Source organism: Protopterus annectens, chromosome 1.part2 (genome assembly GCF_019279795.1).
Source record: "Protopterus annectens isolate FY-2018-M chromosome 1.part2, PAN1.0, whole genome shotgun sequence".
NCBI classification, from domain to species: Eukaryota; Metazoa; Chordata; order Ceratodontiformes; family Protopteridae; genus Protopterus; species Protopterus annectens.
In genome coordinates, this window is record NC_056727.1 from 82,579,525 (window position 1) to 82,606,555 (window position 27,031).

Consider the following 27,031-nt stretch of genomic DNA (forward strand, 5'->3'; position numbering starts at 1 on the left):
ATGTACAAATAGAGCTTGACAAGTATCATACAGCAATTGGACAGGTGAAATTCTAGATTCCACACGTTGTCCCACAGGATTCTGTCCTAGGAATATACTTGTTTAGGTTGCATCATTCAGATCTATCTTTTTCACCTGAGATGACTTAAAAATTGGTAAACTGATTATGTGTATTACAGATAAGGCATGTCTGCAAAAGAATTTGACTAAATCGACCACTTGAACACAGGAGAATAATACACTGATAAATACATCAAAAACTAAGCATATGAGACTTGGGATACATATACTGACGGGTGAATATTTAATACAGCACATAGTGATTAAAACTGTATATTTAAGGACTTGGGTACATGAGTATATTCAGCTTTGAGTTTTTCTAATCATATTAACCAATTGTTTAAGGTTGTTATAGAACTATAGGCTGTATAAAAAGATTTATAAATCAATCTATCAATCTCTTTCCCTTGGTAATAGTACTGTATTTTGCCTTGTTAAACTCAGTAGTCACAGTCTGTATAATTTTAGTTCTGTATAACTCAAGTTGTTGAAGAAAATCTTCAACTATATGTATTTTAGATATTTTTTGGACTTTTGTTCTGTCTTGATTTATTTAGTTTAAAGTGGAGCTTATCTCCCCGGGCCTCTACTGAAAATGGACATGTATCCAGTTAGACTAGCCCGGTCAACAAATGTAAAATAAATAAATAAAATAAAATTATAAAGTAAAGGAAACCAGAAATTATGAAATTATTGTTTGTTAGTTACATTAGACCCAAACTTGAGTATGGAATAAAAATATGGAAACATTATAACCTTAAAATACGCATGAGTAAATTTGAAAGAGTACAGTGGAAATATACCAAAGCTATCCATGGATGTGAAAATTTAAGTAATTATAAAAGACTAGACTATCTGAGTTTGTACAATGTCTCATATAGACATTTAAGTGTAGACCTTATTCGGGTATATAGGGCATTTAGAAGCAACTACCTCTGGAAATGTTTGAGCTTATCAAAAAGTAGTAGAGAATTATGACACAACCAATGTAGACTATAAATAAGAGGTGTACTAATTGGTTCTCTAAAGGGGGTAGCTGATGCATGGTGTAGACTACCTAAGTTCATTAAGCACTAGTTTTTATATTATGAAGAACAACCTGGACAAGTATTATGGAAATAGTTGTTTTGGTAAACTGGCAGCTAGAAGGACATTATTGTCTATGTCTGAAATATTTGTATGTATGTATGCATGTATGTTTAAACACTCAACACACCTGATTTCATAGTGATGGTTAGTCTTTGCACCCCATGCGGAAGCTATATCTATACATTTAAAGCAATGTCTGCTTAAATAAGAGAAGTTGTTGTCAACCAGTCCTAATGGAAATACTGTAAATGTAGTTAACAAATTGAAGAGATTGAGCAATTAGTCACAGTTCCATTAGGGGAGACAACATCTTGGATCTTGTCCTTACTAATGTATCTTTGTCACTGGTTAGATCTGACTATAAAGCTGTCTCATTCAAAATAAAATTGAAACCAAAGATCCATTCCACTGAAAGTACCTTTAGAAATATCTCTAAGACAAGCTACCTGCTCCTTGTGATACACTGGCAAGCAATCCCTGTCAAACCCAGAGAACTCCAATGAATATATGAAACATACACCACAACACTGTGCCTGTATGCAAACTGCCTGCTACTAAGTGATATATTGAGAAATTACAGATCCCTAACAAATCAAATTAACTCCACTAAATACATGGAAACATACACCACCACACTATGGTAGCATGTAAACCACTGTAAAGATGCAGCTGTACCCTATTGCAACAACCGCTGGGCAAACCTCAGAAAGAAACCCACATGGTAGAACCATGATTATTAATAGGGTTTAACATAAAAAGAAAAGAGTTTTAACCATAAGTAAGAAGAGGAATTCCCAGACTGTTAGAGTCCTTGTTGCTGAAATAAACAAACAACTCAAGAGCTTAATAAAATCCACCAAAGCCAGTTTCGAGGTTAAAATAGCTACCCAAACCAAAGACAATCACAAGGCCTTTTTCAGTTATGTTTGTAATCACAAAAACACAATACAGCAATGCACTGTACTAATTGTGAACTATGCTATCCACACTGAGGTTGAAGATATAACCAACCTTCTGGCTAATAAATTCTGCTGTTACTTTACCTGTTTCTCTCCCCTCTAGCTGTTCCTCAAAATATACCTGAACAGGCTAATCTGTAGCTGTCACACAAGGCCAAGCATTAAAAGTGTTATCAAAAGCTAAAAATACTGCATTGATGGCTCCAGACAACATACACATAATAACACTGTTCAGTCTCAGCCTTTTACAGGTTTTGTACCAAGCAAATGGAGAACATCTACAGTCATTCACCTGCATGAGGGAAGACACAGGCCATTACATATCTAAACATTTGAGCCTTGGAAGCAAAGCTATAGAAAGACTTATGATGGATCTAATCAATAAGGACTTAGAGAACCTCTGAACACTGGAGCCATCTCAGTTTGGATGAGTGAAGGACAGGTCATGTTTACTCAACCTGGTGGACTTTTTTGAAAGGTACATACGACATAACTTGACCTGGCAAAAGCTGTTGACACGTTCTCCCCTCAAGCATAGTAGAAAAGTTAAATAAAGTGAGAATACACCCCTGTGTCACCCACTACCTTTCCAAATGGCTCAAAGATAGGATGCAGGAAGTCAAAATAGGAGAAATTACCTCCACAAAGGTACCAGTCACCAGTGCAGTCCACTTAGTTTTTGTGCTGGGATCTCTCCTGTTTGGCATCTACTTCTCTGAAGTACATCAGTACTATGAATACCGAAGGGCTCTGGATGACTACATTTGCAGATGACTGCATGCTAGGAGCAGTCATTTAATCCCCAAATGACTGCCAACATCGTAGGCTGAAACATTATCATAAGAAAGTCCTTCTATATCAAGTAACTTATAAACAAACTGATTATGTCTAGAAAGAGGGATGTCATTGCCTTCCTTCACTTAGCCCTCATTAGGCCACTCATTGAATATAATGTCCCCTGTGGCATATATCTGTACAGACACATGTAACGGCTTGAATGCTCACAGAGATACTTTGAAAAAAGTATACAAGACATATATAATATGTCATATATGCACTGCCTCAGACCCTGTCACTATACTTGGTATCCTACATACTGCTAAGAGGTGACCTGTGTCTGGTCATACAAGGCAAACTACAACCCAAAACTAAAGGATATAATGCACATCAGCAAGTCAACTGGCATCAGAATTACTTAGTCTATGAATCTAAACCTGCTCTACAACATCAACAGAACAGTTTAGAAGGACAGGTTTATCTTACAGAGGATACCATTGCTCTGGAACAGGCACCACATCCATGTAAAACAAAGCTCATCCCTGTCCATATTTAAGCAAATGTTGTACCGATGCATGGGTAATAGAATATGTACCCCAGGTCTGCCCCAGTACTACTAATAAACAGACAACTCCTAAATGCTTTATCCCATGCATGTGTCCCCTAAAATTATCTGTAGTATGAGCCCAGTTACTCCACTAGAGATAATATATAATTATCAAATATGGGATGGGTAAATCTAATACAAAATGGTACAGGTTAATTCAAGCTCCAAAGGGGAAACTGACAAGACTTAAAATAGTCTGCAAGGGCAACTAGCCTAGTAATTACTCACAAACCTATGAACCTATGTATATTGCCATTATTTTATTTCATGCATCAATATATGTACACCTGTAATGTGTTGTATTGAATTATTATGGCTCATGACTGAAAAGGGTCTGTCGAATAGTCCACTTACCCAATTACCAAACTGAAATAAAAATAAACAAATAAACACATTCTCATTGTATCATCTCCTTCCTAATTCTTTTACATTTTGCTTAGCCTGCTCAAGATAACCTGCCATTATATTGTATCACCATACCTTGCATATTCATAAAATTAGAAGGTTTTCATAAATGAGGAGGTCATGAAAATATTAAACTTTATGTAGGAGGGCACACTGTGCTTTTCAGATAAATGATACATTGAAGCAACTGTGGTGATGACACTGTATTTCTCAATAGATCACAGTTTATTATTCTACAATTGCAGAATAATTAATTAAAATATTCAGTTAATGCAAAGTACTCTGTCACCTCACGGCAAGAAGTTCTCTGGTTTGATTCCCGGTTGGGGTGTCTTTTGTGAGGAGTCTGTCTGTCCTCCCTACAATCGCATGGGTTTCATCCAGGTACTCCAGTTTCCTCCCACATTCAAAAGACATACATCTGGTGCATTTCTCCCTGGGCCTCCTTGAAAATAGGCTCTGTCCTAGTCAGACTTTCCTGGTCAACAAATGTTAAATAAATAAATAATGTAAAAATAAATTCAGAAAAAATGCTGAAAACCTACATTTCAGCAATAAATCACTCCAAAATGCAATGAAACTGAATGAGTTCATCAGATTGTGGGGATACACAGTGATGGGAAATGTTGATAAGTGCTATATTACTCACAGAAATTGGTTAATCTGAACAGTATCATAACTTCTGTGATGTCTTCTCCAGCATTCAGAAACAAACATTACACTACGTTGGGCAAAACAGAATGAAGAGCAGCATCTTTCATGGTGGAACAAATTCAGAAACAGAGGCAGTGCGATTGTCTGGGGTACAGAAAGCTGTTTAATGCTGGGAGGACAGTGGCCAAGTGAGGCATTGGCAAGCTTTGGATCCAGCCCATGCAAATGTAGTAAAAAAAAAAGTCTGGTCCAATTTCCTGCATGTTACATTGGTTTAAATACAGCATGCAAGATTACAAAAATAGTCTGTTTTTTTTTCTTAGAAAGAGTTTTACAAAAAAGTCAATTTGCTCTTAAAAATATTTTTTTGTTCCACACTCCAATCGGTTTTGCATCATTGCCACTGACCTCCTTTTAGAGAAACAGGAGAGCTGTTGTGTGAAATGGCCCAATTAGGAAGGACTGTCTAGGTAGGTGATTTGCTGAGAATCACACAGACTTAACCCTTGTACTTTACCTATGGGGATAGGGTCTTAATCCTCTACACCAACTGTAAGTATTTCTTTAACACTTTTTTCTGGTAAATAACTAAGGATGCAGTCTGACAATGTCACCCACAGTTTTCCATAATTTTGCAGTTTATAAAATATGTTGTGATGCAAAACCTCGTTACTTTTTAAGTGATTTAGAGTGCTCTTCTCTTATCTTTCTCCAGTTTTGCAGACCATCTCTGATTTTGCTTCAGATTTATGTCCTGCCCTGTCCTTGGGCAAGTCACTTTACCAGACATTGCTTTTGGGAAACTGGAAATTTCGCCTAGGCTCCTCAGTGGTCCCTGGAGGTGCTAGCCTAGCAACTACCTATGAGTCAGAGTAGTTATGGTGTAAAGGAAGGAGACTGATTGTAGTAAACAGGAGCATCACACATCATCATGTAAGCCATGTGATGCTTGGTTTCTTTTTTTTTTTTTTTGAACATTGACAGCGTGCTTATTATTAGCTGTGAGTAAGTTGGATAGCATGAAATATATGAATTTAATGTCAATATTTTAACTATAAATACATTTTATTTTGCTTATTGATGTAGATGCATAAATGTGAAAAGCTGTGTATATGAGCTATGATGGTTTGTCTAGCACTTAATGCAGATGACTAAGGCTATGAGCTGTTAAAAAGCTGCTTCCTGTAGTACAAGGTTTGAGTCCATCAGCTTTCATTTCCCATCTATATGACTCTTCCAAGTTACTTCACCAGACAATACTTCTAGACTGCTCCTAAAAAATGTCAGTTGTGTCCAGTGTACTGTTCCAGGCCTTTAGTAAATACACTACTTTTGAATTCATGAACACTTTACTTCGATGCTAATTAGTACTTCACTTTATGCTTTTTGAGAAGAAATCCCAGGACAGGTTTAAACAGTATTTATTGTAATTAAGGAGAGATAACCAAGTAATGTGATATTTATATTGATATTGATATCAATATGTCTGGCAGGGGCCTGATTCATTCCCCTGCACAGGATCCCATTTGCCCAAAGACCTGTCACTATACTCCGTATCCTTCAGATTGCTAACAGGTGACCTGCTTCTGGCATACAAGGCATGCTCCAACCCATTACTGATGGATTTACTCCACATCAGCAAATCAAATTGCATCAGAAATACTCAGTCTAGGGATCTAAACCTCTTCTACAACATCAACAGAATGCTTTAGGGGGCAGGTATTTTAGCAGAGGATATCTCTGCTATGGAACAGAATCCTCATCCACATAAAACAAACATCATTCCTGTGCATTTTCAAGTACAGCCTAGATCTATGGATAGGAAAAATAAAATGTAACCCAGAACTTCTCCCTGTGCTACTACTGGACAAATGTATCTCCTAAATGCTTCACCCCATGTATGCATGCCCTCATATTATCTATGGTATGATCCCAGTTATTTCCATTAGTATAATATGTAATTATTGACCATGGTATGGGTAAAACCACTCTATAATTAAATGGGATTAGTTATTCCAAGCACAAAAAAGGGAAACTGGCTTGACTTAAAATGGTCCAAAAAGACACCTAGCCAAGTATGTACTTAAGAACCTATGAACCTATGAGAAGACATGTGGCAATCAAAAATGAGATGCAGTTTTCCAGTAAGCATTTAAGACCCCCCCAAAAGAAAGTGTGTGTTCTATACAGCAATAGTTTTGATTTTATGAGTTGTGGGTTGCTGAACAAAAGCTGCCACGTTTCCTGTGACAAGAGTCAGGTTTGAATCTTTCCATCTTTATTTGCCCACTCAGTGACAGTGCTTTGTAGAAGTTTGGAATTTGGGCTAGGCCCTTAATAATCTCAAGGACTGCATGCTAGTAACTATGAACTTGTTGTTTTTCAGCCATTCTCTGTTGCATAGCTGATCTAGTTGAGGAAATGTTATGACAATATCACCAGCACACCAATTCTGCAATGTGACATAGACCATTTCTTCTTTAAGGGCAACAGGCACTATATTTGTAGATGAAATACTGACATGCATAGTTGTTTGCCAACAGTAACTTGCATATTAGTTGTTGTTGTGTCTTTCGGCTTTTCCCAGTTAGGGGTCGCCACAGCGGAGCTCAAGTCTGCTAATAATTGGCAGTTGATTTTTACATGCCAAGTTGCCAGCCCTGATGCACAACCTTCAAAGAAGGTACGCCCATTCACGCATGTCTCCATGCAGAAGACGCTCTAGCTGAGAATCGAACCGGACAGCGTCTTACTGTGAGGCGACAAAAGCTCTTTTTAATGTGGAAATATTCAAATTACTTTTAGTTCTGTAAAGACTGTGCATATTGACTTGGCAGATCTTATCAGGTGGTTAATATTTGTATGCATTCGTAAATACACTTCTACTTAAACAGTGCAATACATGTCTAGATATTATGGTATGATGTTTGTGATATTTCTACAGTTGCAAGTAATTCATCCAAAGCTACCAATAAAGTGCATAACAATAAGTGGTGTGCATAATCTGTGGATGTAAGTGCTTTATGGTCTTATGATCAGGTCATTGTAAACAATCTTTAATCTGGCTTTGCAGGACTACTGTGTGTGTGTGTGTGTGTGTGTGTGTGTGTGTGTGTGTGTGTGTGTGTGTGTGTGTGTGTGTGTGTGAATTAAGTTGGAATACTTTGACTACTGTGTGTGTGTGTGTGTGTGTGTGTGTGTGTGTGTGTGTGTGTGTGTGTGTGTGTGTGTGTGTGTGTGTGTGTCTGCAACAAATATGAAATATGTGACTTTGGTCATCATTATTGTTAACATTTTTTGACACAGACATTTGAGAATGATGCAATCGACAATGTAGGTATAACTCCTGGATTTGGGGGATGCCTGTGGATATAAATGACTAACTCCACTGAGATGAGAAAGCTGAACAGTGTGTCTTTGAAGGACTAGTGTGTATTTGTGCAAAGCAAAGCCATTTCATATCCCATTTCCTTACTATTCAATTGCTCACTGTCAGAATAACGTGTCCCTTCTCTATGGAAAATTTCCCATATAAAACCACTTCACAAAGGCGGTAACTCAGTGGAACTATCTAATTACTGTCCCATTGCCATTCTATCTCCCCTTTCAAAAATCCTCAAAAAATGCATGCATTCACAAATAATGAACTATCTCCTTACTAACAATCTGCTGATCAAAATCCAACATGGATTCCGTCCCAATCACAGTACTACCACAGCCCTTATCAGCTTTGCCAATAATGTGAATGAACATCATAACAACGGCAACCTTTTCTCCACTGTCTTCCTAGATCTCTCGAAGGCCTTTCATACCGTCTCCCACGCCAAACTTCTAAATGCTCTCTCTGTTCTTAATCTTAGCCACTCCACTTTTGCATGGTTCCAGGACTATGTAGCTAACCACCAACAAGCAGCCAAATGGCAAAATCCCCCCCCCCCCACTTACCTGTCATCCTAGGGGTCCCCCCAAGGATCCATCCTCGGCCCATTCCTCTTCAATAGTTTTACCAAACAACTTCACAAAGCCATCCAGCATGCCACCGTTGTCCAGTACTCCGATGAGTCCACCCTACTCTGTTTCACCCCATCACTCCCTCACCTCCAAAAATTAACTTAAGAATCCTTTGCTGCTGTTGAAACCTGGTTAGCTAACTCTCAACTAATACTTAATCCCAAAACTCCCAGCTAATGATATTCCATCCCATAAGAACCTTAGACCCCATACCTCCATTCTGAATATACTCAGCTAACAACACCCCTATCACACGTGTCCAACACGCCAAACTGCTAGTAGTTACAATAGATCACAACATGAAATTTGATATGCATATTGCACAGACAATATAAAAAGTGCACAAAAAAATCAGATTCCTATATAAATGCAAAAAGTACCTCACCAACAATATTGAAGCCACCATCACTAGAACCCACTTAATCTCCACTCTGGTCTATGCCACCCCCATACTAAACATAGCAGACTTAAGGAAACTAAGCAGCTGCTACAATAAAATAGCTAAATTCATGACTGACTCACCCTCCAGTACACACCACTGGCTAGTAATTAAGCAATTATCTTGGCTAGAATTAACTAACCTACTCACATATAACCATCTTACAATGGCCCACCAAATCCTATATAAGACTGATGAATTACCTGCACTACAGGGCCTGTTAACATCTGTTCTTACCAACACCAACTAAGATTCACCTACAAAGCATTGGTCAACATTACCAAAAGCAAAAATACCACTGTGGACTCCCTCTATTCTACATATGTGGCAAAAACATGGAATTATATCCCCCTTGAGATTAGGTCCATTGAAAACCACAATAACTTCAAAAAACTCCTCTGGTCACATTTAAACAGATCCTGGTTATGCAATTGTTCAGACCCTGGTTAGCCCTCCCACAGTAGTACACATTCCTATAGTACACAGGTACATATGTTGAAATCACTGTGCTAACGTACAACAGTTACTTTCTATATCCAAAGCTTCAAACAATTTCTGGTGTATTTTCTTAATGATTGTACAACTATAACCATATATCTGTTTAATATGTCTTACAACTTCATTGTATGTTTTTCACAAGTTGTCTTGCATTGTATACTTTTCTATGCTTATTTTACAATTTTAGAATACAACAGCTGCTGTACTTCTTTTGTACTGTACTTTTTTAACGTATGTCATTGTACTAATCTTTGTGGAGCTTTTATTCCTGGGTCTCAGCTGAAAATGGGTTTCATGCCCAGTCAGACTCTCCCAATAAACAATGTAAAATAAATAAATAAACTGGGCATCCCAGTGGTGCAGCAGTTAGTGTTTTCACCATACAGCAAGAGGTGTTCCAGTTCGATTCATGGTTGGGGTGCCTTCTGTGTGGCGTCTGCATATCCTCCATGTGTTCCCGTCAGTTTCCTCCAGGTGCTCCAGTTTCCTCCCACATTCCAAAGACATGGATCTGAAGCATTTCCCCCTGGGCCTCTGCTGAAAATGGGCTTTGTCCCAGTCTGACTTTCCCGTTAAACAAGTATTAAAAAACAAAAATAAAATAAAAGTACTTTACTATGGCTATTTTTATCACTATCATTTATGTGATGTGTACACAGTCAATAAAGTGGCTGTAATTATTGAGTATGGACATTGGTGGATTATAATGACAACTGTTTAAATTGCATTTTATTGTTGAAATTTTCTGAAATGTGTACTTTTGTGATTGGTGCATATATTTTGTTCCATGGCTTACTGGAAAAAGTGTTAAAAACTACACATTTTGCTCTGTATTAAACAAGAAATAACAGTAAGACAATCAGGGAGGTGAGTCAAAGAACACATGCATTTATGCATGATCTTAAAAATGTTAGTGAAGAGGTCCATGGTTTGAAAGCAGCCCAGGGCCCAAGGTATTCATAATCTGAAAATGGCCAGATGCATTTTCAATGAATGTGAGTTTCAATGGAAGAGAAATTTACTATGGCAAATGACCATCAGTGTTTGTGTTATAAAAGTTGAAATAAAGGTTAAGTTTTTAAATGAAATCTCTGTGATCATTGTAAAAGTAAAGAAGAAAGTAGTTTGCACAAAGAGAGGTTTGAACAGCCTTTATGGTTACTGAAGAGAGACAAACAAGTAATAGGACAGTGGCATGGTTGGTGGGCTGGTTCATTACCATGCCTAGGGCCTCATTTGACCATGATCCAGTTCTGCATTTGATCACAGAAAAACATGGCAGCATGAATCCTTCATAGATATTGAATTAAGGTGACAAAACAGAAATATACCTATGATTATGCAACACCAGGAGAACCTTTTGCACAGTCCTAAGCCTACTTCTTATTGTCATGGAAGTATTACTTTCTGTACAGCATAGCAGACTGGGACTATGGTCACAGATAAGTGGCTTTCTTACAACTTGCAGAATTTGGATTTTGTTAAGCTTTCTGGCATTTACTATACATGTCGTCATGAGTTTGACCTATAGCTTGCTGGATAATTTTATAACAGTATCCAGTTATGCACAAGGTGGTGGCTATTTCTATAAGCATGAGACGACGCAAGGGGTATGTCTGTGAAGTTTTGTCAGCACAACTAGCACAAGTTGGTTGCCATTTTCTATCTTGACTTTGCTTTTGGTAGAAAGAATAAGAGTTATATAAATAGTAATTTTACCACAGCATGTCCACACACACACACACACACACACACACACACACACACACACACACACACACACGCACACACGCACACACACACACACAGACATGCACACACACACACACACACACACACACACACACACACACACACACACATACAGACATGCGCACACACACGCGCGCACACATACACACATGCACACACGCGCGCACACACACACACACACACACACACACACACACACACACAGAGACACACTCACACACACATACAGACATGCACGCGCACACACACACACACACACACACACACACACACACACACACACATACACGCACACACACACACATACACACACACACACAGAAAAAGAAACGCTGCAAACATAACTATATATACCTGAAAGGGAAAGAAGGAGGATTATTTCACCTACAGTGTGTCTTTGAATTCATACATTTTTAGTATGATAACAACCCAGGGAGCCTTTCTAAGCCTATCCAAGTTTTCCCAAAAGAATAATGATATCCTGTATCAAAATAGGACAATGAGTGTCAGGCATTTATAAGCTACCTCTGTCCATAAGGGACATGGGTGCCAGGCCCAGTGTAAATTTCCTATTCCCCATCCACTGGCCTAGGTTACAATTAAACTGGATAATACTGAAATGGTTTCACTGACAAAATAAGTGTCACATCCCAAAAGTCTGTAATCAGCATAAATGTCTTTAATATCCACAAATGTTAAGCGCTTTCATCTACTAGTCCGTAGATTTCATCAGAACAAATACATGTTCCCTGTGATCCATTTAAATACATTCATTCTTCCAATCACATTCAAGAATGCATTACATATTAATGAACTAATGTCTGAATTAATGTTTGTACTCATGAATCGCACTAAATGCATTTTATAAGGGTTTGTTTACTAATAAAACTCCAATGTTAGATAAAATAAAATAGACTGTATGTTGTTATAAAAAATATGTATATTTACATAACTAACTAAGGTTAAAAAATGTCCATATAAATAAATATTGTGTAGTTAATATTATTCAATACTTTAATTTATATAAAAATGTATAAAAAAGTATAAAAAAAATTATTATTGTGTAACAAAATATATGTGTATCCAGTGAGAGACTCTTGTGCAGCTGAGAATTGTGTATAAGTTATACTTTCTGATTAATAATTATAATATACAATAAATCAAATAAAATAAAAAATATATATAAAAAATGTTTTTGTGACTTCTAGAAATTGTAGATTCGGGCAGTATATTTCCATATGTGATGTCAAAATGAAGTTTATACCTGTAATAAAGGTTTGGTGGGGATACATTCATTTATTCCTGGGGGATTGGCTGCATTTAACAATATTTGCCATTTAACCTCTTTCTCCCCCATTTTAGCCTTGACATTTCCCCCTCTTAGACTTGTCATAACACAATCCAAAATAGCAAACTTGAAGGTGTCACAACTATTACTGGATTCTAGATGCCTATATAGGACATTGCTCTTGTCCTTCTTTTTTATACAATATAGATGATCATATATACGATTTCTAAGTCTTCTGTTCGTTTTTCCTACATAGAAACTAGGACACTTGGTACACATACCTAAATATATTACATGTTGGGCCTGACAGTTCCCCTTCTTGAATCTTATCTTGGTTTTATTAAGGTTTCCCAATGTTATGGCATTTTCTTCCATCATTGCGCGACATTGGTTGCACTGCACACACCTACTAGTACCGTCCCTTGTACCGTTAAAGTTGTTACCCGTATGTGACGTCCTCATTTCTATCATTCTTTTTAAATTTGCTCCTGTCTTGTATACAAAGCGAGGGGGTGTCTCCTAGTTTATTGTGAACCCCTTCATCGCTCCTTAGAATATTCCAGTTGTTCTGCATGATGTTTTTCACTTCCACCACTGATCGAATGAATTGTAATATACATGCTCTACTGTATCCCTTGGTATTATCAGGGTCCCTTTCCTTAGTGATTTAATTATCAATGGTCATGTCTCTGCCAAATAGGGGAATATATGTCTTCCCCCATTCCCTTTTGACATAATTAGTGATGTCCTGTATTAAGTTATCTGAATATCCCCTCTTACTGAACATTTCTCTTATGTTGTTCATTTCTACTACCATTTCCGAATACTCTGAAGTCATTCGCACAGCTCTTATGCATTGTCCCTTCAGAATACTTCTCTTATGAGAATTAGGATGATTACTGGAGAATTCCAAAAATGAATTACAAAATGTGTCCTTATGATAAATTTTAGACTGGAAACCATTCCCATCACTATAGACATGTGTCTAAATAATTAATACCCTTGTTGTTGTGTCCATGGGTAAATTTTAAGTATGAACTAGTACTATTTAGATAATCAATAAACTGGTTAATAAGATCCGCTGAACCATTCCACAAGATGAATATGTCATCCAAAAATCTGACATAATAATCGATGGAATCATACCAGTGGATATCAATAATGTGTTCTTTCTCCCAGTCTAATAGTACTAAATAGGCATATACGGGGGCACATGCTGCTCCCATAGCTATGCCCTGAGTTTGTTTATAGTACTCTCCTTCAAAATATATATGGTTGTTGTCCAATACATTGCCCATGAATTCCTGTATTAAAATTATTCTATCCCAGTCCAATTGAGTGTATTTTTGAATACTGTTGCTAAATCTCCTGATACCATCCTCTCTGGGTATACTTGAAAAAAGGTCAATGACATCAATTGTCAAAAATACAATATTTGCTTTCCATAAATCTGTTTTGATTCTACTTAGGAAGTCCCACGTGTCTTTGATTATGTGTCAAACTCCCTTGTACATAGATTTTAACCACCTATCTATTGCCTTTCCATATGGGAAGGTCTTACTCTTACTCCTCGATATAATGGGGCAGAAGGGGGGATTCTCCAGATTTTTGTGTATTTTGGGTATTCCTACAATTGTTGCCAGCACTGGATATTCCACCTTCAAGAATTTATAAGTGTCAATGTCTATACGGCTGTCTAACAAAAATTCTTCCAGGTATAAATCTATCCTTCTGTGGGCAATATTAATTTGGTTGATAGAGGAAGTCTCATAGTTCCCTGAATTGTTCAGAATGTCATATATCTTCTGTGTGTACTCTATCACATCATACAGTACTATTCCCCCTCCCTTATCTGGGGTCATAATACGTATATTGTGAGTATCGCAAATATCCCATAGTGCTTTTTGTTCCTCGACACTCAAGTTGTCTCTGTGTCTATGATACTTAGATTTTTCCTGAAATCTGTAAAGTTCATTAACCACAACCTTTTCAAAGGCAACCAAGATGTTATGCATGGGTGGTGTAAAGACACTTTTCTTTCTCAATTCACCCTCCTTCTGATTCTGAAAAAATAAACCCAAGTTTAATTTCCTTAGATACAACTTGAATTTAACTATATTGTCCATAATATCAAACCTTCTTTTAGGGACATATTTCATGCCTCTAGCAAACAGTTTGAAATGTTCTCTTTGGATCTGGTATTGTGTATAACTGTAAATAGTAAAGTCTCCCATACTCTGTATAACTCCCAGTTTACGAATTACTTCATGTTCCCCAAATGTTCCTATTGAACTACTCTCAACTTCTCTACTTACGGGGTGGGGATCCCCCAGTCTCTATATCCGTGATTCCAGGCTTCTCTCCTGTAATCCCTGCTCCAATCTTGCTGTTTTCCTAAAAAATGTCCTCCATTACCCTGATTTCGGTTATACTGCCAATTACCCCATGTTTTTCTCCCCTCATGATCTGTTTATTCTGATAACCTTTGTCTTCTTTATGTTTATCTGTGTCTTTACCCCATTTGTATGCTGTGTCATTTTCGTATTGTTTCAAATCTCTTAAAAAATTTCTTACATTTCCTATCAAACATCTTTTTACTGTTTTTCTCAGCATAGCCAAATTGTTTCTTGTGTAATGTCTCCCACTGTGCATAAACTAAATCATTAACTATAGATTCATTTAATCATTCTACTTCTTTAAACAACCTACACAATTTACTGTCGTTACATGCTATAATAAATTCCATAAATTGCATTCCAAACTTATTAAACATCTTGTTACATTCTTTAATGTTAGAGTCATTTAATTCAATACTCATGGGTTGTTTAAAAAAATGTAAACCCACTGGTACTATATTACTGTCAATACATTTTCTCAAATATAAATTGTCCATCTGTAATGCTTTTATGTTACTAAGTTTTTTACCAAAACTATAAATGAGTTCCTTTAATGTCCCATATTCTAAATTACTTTTATTGTCCTTGTCATAACTTGTAACATTCAAATTCTGAAAGTCATACTGATTTTTTAAAAAATCGTCTAGTTTGTAATGCTGAAAATTAACATTACCAATAGTTTTCTTCCCCTTGTCTGGAATGTGGATTCCTCAGTTGTTATCAGAAAGGGGCTGACCTGCTATTGTAGAGTATGTTTTCTTTGGAAAATTGCGTTTAGGCTTGGCCCTTAATAATGAATATCTTTCCTCCGAAATGCTGCCGGTGGTTGGTAATTCATTACCTGAATCTGTTTCCTTCCTCCGCTTCAGCTACATTCCTGTAAGAGGCTCCATGTTCGTCGGCACCAAAAACGCCATCACAGCGCTGACCGTTGGGAATACTCCCATTGCTGGTACTTCTGGTACTTGAACAGGGTGATGTACATGGTACAGAACTCTGCAAATGGGTGGGAGGCTGAGTCATCAGGTCTAGAGTCTGGTAATCTCACCCTAGAGTATAGCCAGTTCCGAGTGAAGTTTTTGAACTTCATCTCTCCTTACCGGTGAAAACATAGATGGTAACTCGTCCATTGAGTCCATGACACATCTGCCAAACACCAAAAATGTAAATCAGTGAACCCCGACTCGTCCAAATACAAAAAATACTGAAATGGTTTCACTGACAAAATAAGTGTCACATCCCAAAAGTCTGTAATCAGCATAAATCTCTTTAATATCCACAAATGTTAAGCGCTTTCATCTACTAGTCCGTAGATTTCATCAGAACAAATACATGTTCCCTGTGATCCATTTAAATACATTCATTCTTCCAATCACATTCAGAAATGCATTACATATTAATTAACTAATGTCTGAATTAATGTTTGTATTATTGAATCACACTAAACACATTTTATAAGGGTTTGTTTACTAATAAAACCCCAATGTTAGATAAAATAAAATAGACTGTATGTTGTTATAAAAAATATGTATATTAACATAACTAACTAAGGTTAAAAATTGTCCGTATAAATAAATATTGTGTAGCTGATATTATTCAGTACTTTAATTTATATAAAAATGTATAAAAAAGTATAAAAAAATGTGTGTAACAAAATATATGTGTATCCAGTGGGAGACTCTTGTGTAGCTGAGAATTGTGTATAAGTTATACTTTCTGATTAATAAATATAATATACAATAAATAAAAAAAATGTGGAACACTGCCTCTCATAATGTGGAACACTACTACTCATAATGTGGAACACTTCCGCTCATAATGTGGAACACTTCTGCTCATAATGTGGAACGCTTCCACTCATAATGTGGAACACTTCTGCTCATAATGTGGAACACTGCCTCTCATAATGTGGAACACTGCTGCTCATAATGTGGAACAATACCTCACATGATGTGGAACGCTGCCTCTCATAATGTGGAACACTACCACTCATAATGTGGAACACTGCCTCTCATAATGTGGAACACTTCCGCTCATAATGTGGAACACTGCCTCTCATAATGTGGAACACTGCTGCTCATAATGTGGAACACTACCACTCATAATGTGGAACACTGCCTCTCATAATGTGGAACACAGCCTCTCATAATGTGGAACACTGCCTCTCATAATGTGGAACACTGCTGCTCATAATGTGGAACAATACCTCACATGATGTGGAACACAGCCTCTCATAATCTGGAGTATTACCTTGCATAACATAGAACATTAACTAGCATAACATAAAACACTGTCTCTCCTTATGTGAAATTCTGCCTCTAATAATGTGGAACACTACCACTCATAATCTGGAATGCTGACCCTTATGATGTAGAACACTGCCCCTTATAATGTGGAACACTATCTCATAATGAGGAACACTACCTCACAAAAGGTGGAACACTGTCTCTAAAATTGTTGAACACTATTTCTTATAATATGGAACACTGCTACTCATAATGTGGAACACTACTACTCATAATGTGGAACACTTCCGCTCATAATGTGGAACACTTCTGCTCATAATGTGGAACGCTTCCACTCATAATGTGGAACACTTCTGCTCATAATGTGGAACACTGCCTCTCATAATGTGGAACACTGCTGCTCATAATGTGGAACAATACCTCACATGATGTGGAACACTGCCTCTCATAATGTGGAACACTACCACTCATAATGTGGAACACTGCCTCTCATAATGTGGAACACTGCTGCTCATAATGTGGAACACTTCTGCTCATAATGTGGAACACTGCCTCTCATAATGTGGAACACTGCTGCTCATAATGTGGAACACTACCACTCATAATGTGGAACACTGCCTCTCATAATGTGGAACACAGCCTCTCATAATGTGGAACACTGCCTCTCATAATGTGGAACACTGCTGCTCATAATGTGGAACAATACCTCACATGATGTGGAACACAGCCTCTCATAATCTGGAGTATTACCTTGCATAACATAGAACATTAACTAGCATAACATAAAACACTGTCTCTCCTTATGTGAAATTCTGCCTCTAATAATGTGGAACACTACCACTCATAATGTGGAATGCTGACCCTTATGATGTAGAACACTGCCCCTTATAATGTGGAACACTATCTCATAATGAGGAACACTACCTCACAAAATGTGGAACACTGTCTCTAAAATTGTTGAACACTATTTCTTATAATATTGAACACTGCTACTCATAATGTGGAACACTACCTCTCAAAATGTGGAACACATGGATAAAATGTGAAGCACTAACAACTTCAGATAGAAAGTTCCTAGCATAGTTAAATGTGTTACTTTATTATTACATAAAAATAGCTTGATGAATTGATATGATTCAGTATTATATGACATGTTTATTAGTTAAAGAATGTTTAAAATGAATGTGTGGCAGTCCCTTTCAATGGGGAAAAACAAAAAACATGGACTTTTTAAGTCTCACAAGAAGCAACATTCCTCATAAGGAGCTGAGTAAATATGAGTAAGTGACTTGGTCAGAGCCTCACTGTAGGCAACAAAAGGTGAAGGTATAAAACCATGGAGTACAGGAAGGGAAGGAGATAGTTTATAATAATAGGGTATAGCTTTAAATTAATCATCTGTGCTGTGACTGGTGTCAACTTTTTTTTTTTGCACAGTGACAAGCTGGCCAGCTTTAGCCACAATGCTGCAATGGTAGCACAACATTTTATGCACATTGCCATTTTTGTGTGCTTGAGGTTGAAAATTGTAAAGCATGAAGGATGCAGAGCATTCTGTACACTGATTTTTGAGTGTGTGTGCATGTGTGTGTTTGTGTGTATTCATGTATGTGTGTGTGTATGTGTGTGTGCATGTGTGTGTTTGTGTGTATTCATGTATGTGTGTGTGTATGTGTGCACATGCTCTTTTCTGTGCAGATTCATTGTTTAGAGCTAAGAAGTAGGCAAATGAAGGCTGGGGAATCAAGCCCTGGAGTCCTGGAATACAGACAGCAAGAAGACAAGACAGTAGTTCCTATAACAAGAACTCATAGCATTAATCTTCTCTGCTATGTATGCATTCAGCCTTTATTTTGCAAAGTGGCAGTCTAGCTGGAGGTAGCAACAGTGGTACTAGTAGGACAGTATTACCGTATGCCCTTTCACCCTCCAAGAAAATTATATGCTATCATTTGGCATTCCTCTCTTTGACAGGTCTTGAAATACTTCATAAAGATAACATTGTTTTGTTTTCAGTGACATTTCAGTGTGATAGCATGATGCAAAGAATTCCATAAATTTATTTTGCGTGTGCGTGCATGTATGCACGTGTGTGTGTGTGTGTGTGTGTGTGTGTGTGTGTGTGTGTGTGTGTGTGTGTGTGTGTGTGCATGTCTGTCTGTTTTAATGGCTCAGAGTTCTGCTGTAGGCAAATGGAGACCGAGGGAACCAAACTGTGGAGTACATGAATACAAGGAAGTAGTTTTCCTAATAGTTGCCAGCTTTAATCCTGTGTGTTGTGAGCATACCTCTCAGATATCTCTGGAATTATAGAGTACCTTTAATTTGTCTCATATTTTTGGTGCATTCCTTATAATTCTGTAGAATAAGCTTTTCTTGTTAGAGTACTATAGAATCCATACCTAGTGTGACAGTTGTCTTACCCAATAATTTCTTCTTTCACTTCCATTTCTGACTTTCCTAAAACAGCTTTTGAGCATTCATTGTCATTGGCAACTCGTACGTTTTCTTTTTGTATAGCATGTAATGTGTTTCTTACAAGTGTATATGTTTTCATTACATGTTTTGTTTTAAAACATTTGTACATAAAATTTTATTGCTGTTGGAGTTTTTCTCCCTGAGCTTCCACTGAAAAGGAGTGCCTGATAAGATACACTTTCCCAGTAACAAATGCAAAATAAATAACAATAAATAAATAAATAAATAGATAAATAAATAACACTAATGGAGTCCTGGAAAATTGTTGAAGATTACAGTCACTGAACAATGGCAGATATGTTTATTTATTTGCATGTGCTTGTGTGTGTGTGTGTGTGTGTGTGTGTGTGTGTGTGTGTGTGTGTGTGTGTGTGTGTGTGTGTGTGTGTGTGTTCCTTATAATAACAAGCTAAGGTAGGGAGGGGCCCCATGGACTGAAAACAGCCTGGTGAGCAAGGTATACTTAATTTGTCCAGTGAGCATAGATAAAATTTGCAAGCTCTCCATAGAAGGCTCCCCAGCTGATAACTGAATTGGAAAACCTATTACTTACAGGCAACAATGTTAATTGCTATGTTACAATTGAAAGCTTCATTAGCAACAACAGCTATACATCACTGCTTATATTATAAGGGATGAGGAGGAACACAGGTCTAATAAAGTATTGTTAGAATGAAAAGCTATGACTGTGTTTAGTTTAGTGCATTTCTCACAAATTTGTTGTTGCTTTACCTATACCTGTGCAATGGAAACCATACTTTGGTGACTAGATTACTGAGCATTACTTTTTGGACTTTTATTGGCATATGCCTTTTATTATAAATGTTAATTGTCATGCTCTGTCCATGATTCTGCCCTAATGCATTTTATTATAGGTTCATAGGTTGGTACTAGGCTATCAGCCCTAGGGCCTCTACAAGCCTAGCCATAACAATTCCGTGGATATTTCTTCCCACAATATTTACTTCCCTGGACCCCTGTCTAGCAGGGCAACTGATGTGATCCCCGAGGTGAATTTCCTATCTCCCATCCAATCGTCAAGGTTCCTTTTGAAGAGGGCCAATGAGGCACTCTGCTTGACATGTATGGGCAGTCTATTCCAGAGTATGAGGAGTCTCTGGGTCAGGAACTTATCCCTCCAGCATGTTTTGTTCATTGTGATGACAAGGTTTAGATCCCTGGAGCATGTGGCTCTGAGGGATTGGGATTTCTTTAAGTGGAGCATGTCCAACAGCTCAGGGTTTGACATGGCCTTGTATGTTAAGCAGAGATCGCCTCTGAGTAGAGAATATGCCACAGAGTATAGCTGGAGTTTTTTTAGATGGTCAGCATAGGGCATCTGCTTTAGGCCTGTAATTCTTTTAGTGAGGTATTTCGGTGGTCTTTCCAGCTGTTGCAGATATCTTGTGAGGTGCATACCAAATGGGGCATTGTACTCTATAATGGGTGTAATGAGGGAAGAGTACAGTGGGACAATGACCTCTATTTTTCTGGCTGAAAATCCCTTAATGATGAGGTGTGCCACATAGAAGGATTTCCTGACTGCTGTGGCGATGTGGTTATCGAAGTTGAGACCACTGTCCACCTATGTCCCTAAGTCTCTCATCACACTTTTGGTGTTTAGTATACTGCCACCTATGTGGTAATTCATGGGTACATGTTTTTTCCCAAAGGGGATAACTATACACTTCTTGGCATTAAGCTTGAGCCCATGGCTCTGGCACCCAGCATCTGTTTCTGTAAGGCCCTTTTGTAGAATATCCACATCATTTGGGGATTCAGTAATGGCTCCCAGTTTGCAGTCATCTGTGAACTTTGTTAGCCAGAGTCTCTTAGTGTTGGCCTGTACTTCAGAGAAGTAGATGCCAAACAAGACCGGTCCCAGGACTGAACCCTGAGGTACTCCACTTGTCACTTGTCTAGAGCTGGATTTGGAGTTGGCTACTTTTACAGTCTGGGTTCTGTCAGTAAGCCAGTTGGCAACCCATCGAGTGATGTAGGGATTTATGCCCAGCTTAATAAGGTTATCTATGATACCAGAGTGGGGGATGGTGTTGAAGGTCTTGGTGAGGTCCAGATAGGCTATATTACATCTACAGATTAGATTACATCTGTATATATAAAGTATTTGACACCTGAATGTTAAGTTTTTATTGTCTGCAGCTTGTTTCAGCTACTAAGGCCCAATATGTGGGAGAAAAGGGTCCTCTGACAAATTCACTTACCCAGTTAAAAATGCTAAATAAATATTGTTTGATTGAACTGTTTTGCCAAGCATTAACTTATACAGAGTTGCAGTATTTTTTTTTCAAAAATATCAATTGATGCAGAGTAGCTCCTTAAGTGCTGGACATTTTCAGTCACTGCCCATAGAATGCTGTCACTTTTTTTCCATATTTTGCCCTTGTATTTAAATGTCTCTGCATAACTCCCAACCTCTTAGCACAAGAAATCTGACAGAGCCTAAAATAATGGGGATAAAGGCCCAAAATAGGGACAAATTTTAACTCAAATAGATGTCATTATTTAATGACTTCAATCCTTAGTGATTTCCCAGAAATCCTCAAATTTTATGAAAAATGGACCAACATTTTGAGGCCAAAATCTGAATATTCTGTGAAAATGTGGACAGTTGATAGCCATGTGCTTATGCCAACAAAATTGTTCAACATGTCTTCAAGGATTTTTTAGGGGGAATGTTACTGACATAATTTTCTTTAAAGTGCCACTGGACTGGGCTCCTACTCTAAAAGGCCAAAGAACAGTCACATCTCAATTTTAGTGAGATTATTTTTAAATATATTTTTATGATTCGCCATATACAAAGAATTGAAGGATTTTATTTAATAAAAAAACACTTGAACAGTATTGTTCAGATACATAATGCCTATATCAGCTTTGCAAATGCAACATATACATTATTTGTGAAATGAATGGCAAAACCAGAACAGTCAAAATGGCTACATATGACTACTGCTGATACTTTGCAATAAAGGCCCATTCTACTTTTCTGCAACCATAAGAAGTGTTATAGCACATTTATCAAAGAAATATACCATGACACACTATCTTCTGGTACTGCATTTCCAGGTATAACAGTTTCTTATCTCTCTAGCCACATGCCAAACAATGTTGCACTCCTTTCTACTACCCCTCCTATTAGCCCCATACTTCCTTACCTTATATGAAAATCAGTCTCTCACAGGACTTCAAGTTCCAAAGGCCCATACTATCACCCCAGCTGTCAATCATCCCACCTTCAACCATACTTACAGTACCAGGACATATCCAACATCTTGTTCACACTTCCTACACATCAGCTCTAGGAAAATTAGCACTAGTATCAAACACTACCACAAACTTGTAGACAAATTCCTAAAACTTATCTCCAAGCTTAGACCTAGCCTATTACTTGGTGGGGGCATACACCCCAACCCTGGCCCATCCACCTCAGACACATATTCCCCCGCTACCTGTAACCGGAGGTACAAACCTTCAATTTCCAGGCCATCTACCTCTCTTCTAACCTGTCATCTTAATATTAGAAGCATTAATAACAAGGTACATGAACTGCATGCACTCCTTGTTGTTCACTCTCCTGAGATTTTCTGTCTATCAGAGACCTGGCTAAAACCTACCACTACAGACAATGAAGTACTACATCCTGGGTATAACATATGCAGGCTGGACCGTGCTTCCAGGAAGGGGGGTGGGGTAGTACTACTCTATAAATCAGAGTTGAATGTAACCACAGATATAATACAACCACCTCAGATTAACAGTTTAGAGATTCTAGCCACCAAGCTGCAACTTAACAAAAGTAAATGCATTAATATCATCTGCATGTATATTTCCCCAGGTAACAATATAGCTACAAAGACACCTTGTACTGGATATCTAATCACTACCCCCCTGGAAACCCTACTTCTCAGAGACTTTAATATAGACTGGGCCACCTGTTCATCAGAATCCACAACCACCCATATTAACCTGCACTCATTTATGTAAATCATTAACACCCCTGCTAGGGTAGGTAAACCCAACCAAAAAGAAAGCATACTTGATTAGGTACTCATTAATAGTCACCTCCATCTGTACACCTCTGGTACCCTCCCCGATAGTCTAAGCGATCACCATCTCACATACATAATTAAGCACAAAGCTATCAATCCCCAGCAACCCTTACTAAGAAATGTTAGAAATAATAAAAACTTTAACTCAGCCAAATTCCCACAGGAACTAAAATCATGTAATTGGTCTATTCTAAAACTCCTCCTCTTAGAGGAAGCAGTTCTGTAATTTAACAATAAATTCCTTGATATCCTTGACTTACACGCACCTATTCGCTCAAAGAGAACAAAGGCAAAAACTGCGCCATGGCTTTCGAAAGAGACTAGACTCAAAATTAGCCTTAGAAATAAAGCCTGGGCTTTATGGTGTTCAGCTAAACACTCCCAAGATCAAATTAAATACAGGCAATTTAGGAACAAAACTAAAAAATGCATACTACAAGACAAAAAACAATACTACTGCAAATACAGACAGAACATCAAAATAACCCTCAGAAGTTCTGGGCAGGGTTGAATAATCTACTACACCCTGGATAAACTACTACCCCTGTCCCAGCTGCCACTACTGATAAACCCCCAGAAGATGTTTCATATAGTTTTAACCAATTATTTACCGAGACAGTTCAAGCCCTAGCCAGCCAACTACCTCCTAGCTCCCTTGGCCCAGAAAGTACCACCTCTAGAAACCTACTTTCATTTAGTTTTCAACCTGTCGCCACGTCACTTATCTGTACCCTAATCAAAAAATCAAAACCCACCACACTCTCGGCTGACCAGCTTCCTACTGAATACCTACAAAAATCAGCTGATGCTATTGCCTACCCAGTATCAATACTTATCAATCAAACCATAGAAAAAGCTAAAATTCCCGCTATCTGGAAAATATCCTATGTAATTCCACTCCATAAAGGAGGTAACTCTACTGAATTCTCCAACTATAGGCCTAGAGCTATACTCTCTCCACTTGCAAAGATTATGGAAAAATGCATTCAGAGACAGTTTATGCACCACCTAATCCATAACCACCTCATGGCAGATACCCAGCATGGCTTCAAACCTCAACACAGCAATACCTCAGCCCTACTAGCTTTTACCAACAAGATAAACCATAATCAAAACAATAACCATATTTCTTCAGCCCTCTTCTTGGATCTCTCCAAGGCATTCGATATGGTTGACAACCAACTATTAATTCACACCCTGCAAACACTCTGTCTAGATCCTAAAGCCCTTCAATGATTTAAATCCTACCTAAGTTGTAGACAGCAGGCTGTTCTTTGCCAGAATAAACTCTCTAACCTACTACCTAACACTCTTGGAGTACCACAAGGCTCTGTACAAGGGCCCTTGTTATTCTCCATCTTCATCAACGATATGAATACTGTCATCCCAAAAGTCAGCTGTATCCAATATGCTGACGACTCTACCCTGATTTGCTCGGCCACATCCCCAGTAGAGTTACAGTTAGCCACCCAGACCACCTTTAACACAATAGAAAACTGGCTTTCCGAATGACGTCTGATACTAAATCCTAAAAAAACTAAAATGCTGTTATTTTTACCTACACAAAGGTCTACTGCTGTTAACTTTACAATAAAATCAAATGATGGAACAATAATCTCCCCTGACCTCTCTACTAAACTATTAGGTGTCATTATAGATAATAATCTAAAATTCAACCTATATGTCAAGCAATTGATCAAAAGCATCAATAAAAAACTAGGGTCACTTTACAGAATTAAAGCCTCCCTAACCCCCCCCCAGCCAAAGTTGCCATAGCTCGATCTCACCTTCTCTCTACTCTTCTGTATGCATCCCCTCTTCTCTCTAATGTTAACAAGACTGTCCTGAGCAAACTCTCAATCTGTTAGAACCACATTGCCAGGTTTGCCACTGTGTTGCCTTTTAGGACACATCATTCCATCAATCTAATCCAGCTTGGATGGCTTGAACCACCCAGTCTAATCCTATATAACCAATTGGTTATGGCCCATAAAATCATATATAACCCTGACAATACCCCTGCACTCAAAAATCTTGTCACCCTCTATAATAATCCTAGATTGGTGCACTCCTCCAACAGACTCCTTATGCAGATATGTAAAACTAATAACTCAGCCGGTGACTCTCTCTTCGTAAATTCTGTAAGTAGATCGTGGAACTCTCTACCAGCTGATATTACCTTACTTTCTTCACTAGGTCAGTTTAAAACTAGGCTCAAACACCACTTGGGAACAAACTGGCTATGTCACTGTATCAAGCCTGGTTAACTTTTCTCTGGAATGTGTAAATCTGCTATGTAGCCTACTATGTAATTTAATCAAATTTTCACTCATTGAATAACTTTACCTGAGGAACTGTTATAATGTTTGCTCTTCTTATCACTGTAAATAGTCTATATGTAATTTGTATTGTCTGTCCATCTAATCTCTGTAAATAATCTATTTGTAATTTGTAATATGTGACATGTTATGCTGGATTTGTTATTCCTTGGAGCGTTTCTCCCCGGGCCTTCACTGAAAATGGACATGTATCCAGTCGGACTACCCTGGTCAACAAATGTAAAATAAATAAAATAAAAAAAAATGACCCACAGATATAAAATGCAGTTAGCTAGTAGTTCCCGCTAGCTATAAATACACATATTCACCTTTATCCCTTTTTAGTGCAGTTTACTGGAGGGAGGGACACATATCCAGTGCCAAAAAAATGTATTCATGATAAACAGGATTTTTATTTTTGCTCACTATGCTGAGTAAAATAATGGCCTTAAATAAAATGTGATGAGAGCAATGCACATCAGACTTTCACCATGGCACCAACAATAAGTATAAAGTAAAATATCAGACTGCAACAATAAGTACACAAGATATAAAGCCATTAGCTATAGCTCTGAAATACTATATTTCTGTCTGCCTTTGAGATCTCATTATGAAACGTTTAGGCAATAACAACAGGGCCATCAGCTACAGAACATACATAAGATTGTAACTATAACATCAGAGCATCCAGTGCAGGACACCTACAAATGTGACACCATAGCTGAAGCTTACACAAAACTGAGGGGTTTTTCTTCTAACTCATTGACAATGCAATAAAGAAATATGTTAGGCCATGACTGCATGCAATTTGTTGAGACAAAGTTCACTGCAGCTACAGCACTCAAAATGAAAACAGTATAATTCAAATTGTCATGCTGTGGCAGTAAAAGTATATACAGTAAAACTTGGGGACAGTTTTGATTGTTTCTGATTGAAATTTTATAAAACAAATCTGTTAAGTAATAACAACAAGAATGCATT